Source organism: Schistocerca nitens, chromosome 4 (genome assembly GCF_023898315.1).
Source record: "Schistocerca nitens isolate TAMUIC-IGC-003100 chromosome 4, iqSchNite1.1, whole genome shotgun sequence".
NCBI classification, from domain to species: domain Eukaryota; kingdom Metazoa; phylum Arthropoda; class Insecta; order Orthoptera; family Acrididae; genus Schistocerca; species Schistocerca nitens.
The window spans coordinates 799,094,049-799,099,343 of NC_064617.1; the positions used below are offsets into that span (position 1 = coordinate 799,094,049).

Sequence of the window (5,295 nt, forward strand, 5' to 3'; positions counted from 1 at the left end):
CAGCATATTCACCAGATCTCTCACCAATTGAAAACGTCTGGTCAATGGTGGCCGAGCAACTGGCTCATCACAATATGCCAATCACTACTTTTGATGAACTGTGTTATCGTGTTGAAGCTGCATGGGCAGCTGTATCTGTACACGCCATCCAAGCTCTGTTTGAGTCAATGGCCAGGCGCATCTAGGCCGTTATTACGGCCAGAGGTGGTTGTTCTGGGTACTGATTTCTCAGGATCTATACACCCAATTTGCGTGAAAATGTAATCACATGTCAGTTCTAGTATAATATATTTGTCCAATGAATATCCGTTTGTCATCTGCATTTCTTCTTGGTGCAGCAATTTTAATGGCCAGTCGTGTATGTTCCTTCTTAAGAAAGGAGTTATAAGGTTTACAAAAGGAGTGTTTCAGCTTTTTCGTAAATGCACAAAATGGAAGCTAGCTTGTCTCAGAGGCAGACATCAGCAACACGATTGAACAGACTCCTCGGGATCTCCCAGAGAACGATGCTATACGATTCCATCCCCTCTGTGTACTACATTGTTTTAAATGTGTTAATTACAAATTGTCCGCTCCATTACCTGAGTGGTAAACGTAGAAGGCTGCTATGCGAAGAATCCGGATTCGATTCCTGGTGCCGCGAATGATTTTTCCCTGGTGAGAGGACTGGTAAGGGGCAGGGGTGCGCTCAGCCTCGTGGTGCCAGCTGAGGAGGCCTCTGAATGGCACGCAGCTGCACCACGGTTTGAAAAGTTGGCAAAACGGCAGAGAGAACGGTGTGTTGACCACATGCCCATCCATATCGCATCTGCATCACGTCGCTGCAAGACAGAGGACGAATTGGCGGCCGGTCGACGTCCCTTGGACCTTCGAGGCCTGGAAGAGCAGCTGTTTCCTTTTTATTATACACTGCAGTGATTTTGTTGATTTTTGGAAGCTGCAGTAGTGACATTATTCAGCACACTAACGTATGTCGCATCAACGGGTAGTGTGAAAGTGTAGCTCTGTAGAGATTACATTTTATGTTTTATCTTTTATTGTCTTGCCGTATTCATTACATTTAGCAATAAACGTCAATGCATTCAAATAATACATCAATCAAAACGCTAATGTACGTCTCTTTGCTTTAAGGGAGCCATTTTTCAACTTTAGAAACAGAACAATCGAGTCGAAGGGAGGCTATGAAAGAGAACGCCATATTCTGACGCGTGAAGTAACACCGACAAACTTCGAGTGATGCAGAAGGTGTCTTTAGGAAGAAGATGAGGGTAGGAATCGTGATGATTACAATCTTCAGTGATGATGGAAAAGGATAAATGTATCAATTTGAGTGAAGGGACACCTTATAGCGCGGACCGGTACGGTAGGTAACTTTCAGGGTGGTACAACGGACCAAAACAAGAAAAAAATGGCAAGTAAACGTGGGCTCTAAAAGGTATACCTTAAGAGTTATAATCTATTATTCAACAGAGGTGATTTGTTTCATAGTAGTGAAAATAAACAACTTTTCTTAGTTCCTCAGGCATGCATTTTTGAGTCGATGTTTATTCTTGACTCGTTCATTTCCGAACCAGGGTTCCTCTGCTCAGACTGCTTCGCCATCATCCCTAAAAGTTTGTAACATCATCACGCAGTCACCCTGTATACAGGCTCAACATTAAGAAAACCGACAAACTGCACGGACCTTACTGGAAATGGAGCAAAAATGATCCTATGAATATGTGTCCGGAAATGGACTGTGTGTGTGCAACGATAATAAATTTTCCCGAAACACAGTACAGAGCTGCATTACATCCACAGCTCAACAGATGTTCAAAATGGCCTCCATGGTATTGCAAGTGATAGGGATAATGCAGAATCGTACTCTGACTTGCATCGTTACTTGTCTGGAGCTTGCACTATCCTGGAGTACCCGGTGCACCAAATCTGGTATACGCACAGTCCGCCGCATCCCTACACTTTCCTCTCTCTACAACGACCCATGATCACACAAACACTCTAAAAGGGTTTGAAACGTTATGTGATGTGGTGGATGTGGAGTGGTGTGTCAGAACTTGTTCTGGTATAGCCGTGCTGACTCTCAAAGTATTCTGTTTGCTTGGCTGTACATAAAACATCATCTCGACTTGTTTCCGACGTCAGCATCGGACCATTCGCTGTTTGCAGTACGCTACGTCAACCCCACAGCCTGCCACACACAAGAAATACACGGCACTAGGCCAGAGGAACTTTCATTCGTTGGTGCTATCTACGTGGCAACGATTCATTTTCGGACATATGTTCATAGGACCTTATTTCTTTCATTTCCAGTCCGGAATCCGTCCCTGCAGTTTGTCGGTTTTATTAATGTTCACCTGTATAAACACATAATATACAGGCGCCGGCGCCTGTAACTCCGACTTTATGTAGCGTCGTTGGATGACGTTTCCGGAAACAGGATCCTGTCCTCATTTTCTTTCTGAAGACACCTTCCACATCCCCTCGAAGTCTGTCAATGTCATTTGGAAACACCTCGTATACGATCACTTACAGTGTGCCTATAGTGTGCTGTCAACTCAATCACGCACAAGCACTCTCAATTATTTACACAGTGACGAACTGTCCACACTATTCCACATAGGCTCGTTCACACATTCACTGTTTACAAATAAATACCTGTCCATTCTTTGTCTCTATCACCCAAATGAACAATGTGAGTGCGGGAGGGTCTTGATCCCATCCTCACAAATGAATCGTTTGTAGTCACGGCAAGACCGACCGACTTTCAACTGCGATAAACATGGTCTCATGATCGAATGCTTACTTGGTGCACCAAGTACGGAGATTACAACGAGCATCCCCGGCACCGCCAAGCAAACACCGCTTGTAATCATTAAACCTGAGATCCAATCAGACCGCAAAATCCACACCTTTGACCCGTCTCTGGGTAACACCTGCCTTAAATGATATGCATGCATCTTGGATCTAAGGTTCACAAACTCGACAATCTGTGCCCATTCACTTCGTCTTTCATTAGACCTATACCCTGAGGCTTTATGCGGTAAGGATTATCCAGACGTGTAGAATCTTTCAGGGTGGCACCACACTACTTCATATGGATTTCAGCCTTCCACTAAATAGCAGAACCTTTCCGTATACATATAAAGCAACTTCAGATCTGCATGTGGCGTTTGGATGTGTCCAACACCTACATTTACACATTTCACGAACTCTACTGAAACCTTAACCATCTCCTGAGCAACAATTTCTTTACTGCAACTTAAAATTTGAAGTAGCGATATAATCCCTGGCACTAAAAACCCATCCCATTTCTGTAATACATAAATTTCGCGATGGTTTCTCAAATTCTCCATGGTTTAGCCGAATACTCCGTTGTCCTGTAATTTGAAGAGATCTTATTAGAAGTCACCTGCTTTATCTTCTTCAATCAGTCACGTTCGTTGAAGGAGTACGTTGACGTTAACATCAAAGAAAGAGCCCTCACGACGTATGACTTTGAAAAAGATTTCTTTAAATTAATGAACAACGCAGTATTCGGTAAAACCAATGAGAATTTGAGAACCCGGGTTTCTTTAAATTAATGAACAGCGCAGTATTCGGTAAAACTAAGGAGAATTTGAGAAACCACACTGCAATTGACTAAGTAAAGACATGGGATGGACTTTATGGCGCAAGGGATTATATCACCAGGCCAAATTTTAAATTGGTCATTATTTTCATGAAGAATTTGTCCTCTAGAGATAGCTAATATACGATGGAGTAGATACGTACAAGTAATGCAACACACTTTTTTCTGAAAGCAGGTTGGTTTTATTCAGCATTCCAATACATTCTTTTATCTACAAAACGTTATTTTTCGACATAATCTCCGTTCAATGAGAGGGCCTTAGTTCATCTTGCTGAGAGAGACCGAATGGTAGCACTCTACTGCTCAACGTCGGAGCCAACATCTTGCTACATCAAAAAAAACCCATTAATCCACGTACTGCTTCCCGCGGAGGCAACGGCCTTGCCGCAGTGGATACACCGGTTCCCGTGAGATCACCGAAGTTAAGCGCTGTCGGGCGTGGCCCGCACTTGGATGGGTGACCATCCAGGCCGCCATGCGCTGTTGCCATTTTTCGGGGTGCACTCAGCCTCGTGATGCCAATTGAGGAGCTACTCGACCGAATAGTAGCGGCTTCGGTCAAGAATACCGACTGGGAGAGCGGTGTGCTGACCCCACGCCCCTCCCATCCGCATCCTCCCCTGAGGATGACACGGCGGTCGGATAGTCCCGGTAGGCCACTGGTGGCCTAAAGACGGAGTACTGCTTCCCGCGGAGTGCATCCTTCATCGGGCCAAACAGATGGATGTCGGGAGCTGTGAGATCCGGGTTGTAGAGTGGCTGAGGAAAAACAGAACAATGAAGTTTTGTGAGCTCCTCTGCCGGCCGAGGTGGCCGAGCGGTTCTAGGCGCTACAGTCTGGAACCGCGCTACCGCTACGGTCGCAGGTTCGAATCCTGCCTCGGGCATGGATGTGTGTGATGTCCTTAGGTTAGTTAGGTTTAAGTAGTTCTAAGTTCTAGGGGACTAATGACCTCAGAAGTTAAGTCCCATAGTGCTCAGAGCCATTTTTTTGAGCTCCTCTCGGGTGCGCAGACTTACGTGAGGTCTTGCGTTGTCATGGAGAAGGAGAAGTTCGTTTGCGCTTTTGTGGCGACGAACACGCTGTAGTCGTTTAATCAGTTTTCTGAGGATAGCACAAAATACTTCAAAGCTGAGGACATTAAGCAGTATAACCCACTCAGGGTCCAAGAATACTTTCGCTGTTACTTTACCAGCTGAGTGTGCGATTTTGAACTTTATCTTAGGAGCAGAGGTGGTGTGGCGCCACTCTATGGTCTGTCGTTTTGCTTCATGTTCGAAAGGTTGAACCCATGTTCCATTTGACATAGCGATGTTCGACAAAAGATTGTTACTATCAGGTCCATAAAGCGCAAGCAATTCCATACAAATAGTTCTTCGTTGCTCTTTATGGTCTTCTGTCAGGCGGCGAGGAAACCAGCGCGCACACACATTTGAGTACCCCAACAGATGGACGAGCGTATCGGCACTACCTACAGAGGTGTCCAGTTGTGCAGCGAGGTGTTCAGTTGTGATTGGGCAGTCACCTCGAATGAGAGTATCCGCACGTTCCAACATTACAGGACTCACAATTGTGTTCGGCCCGCCCGCACGCGGGAGACCAGACAAGGTTTGCGACGTTGCTGCGATGATGACATACACCTCGCCCAACAACTTACCGCGCTTTT

The 5,295-nt window shown here is 45.4% G+C and overlaps 1 pseudogene; it reads left to right on the plus strand.

The window, feature by feature from the left end:
* Positions 1-3,999: 3,999 nt before the first annotated feature.
* LOC126254061 (5S ribosomal RNA) lies at positions 4,000-4,117 on the plus strand (annotated as a pseudogene).
* The last annotated feature ends 1,178 nt before the right edge of the window (positions 4,118-5,295 follow it).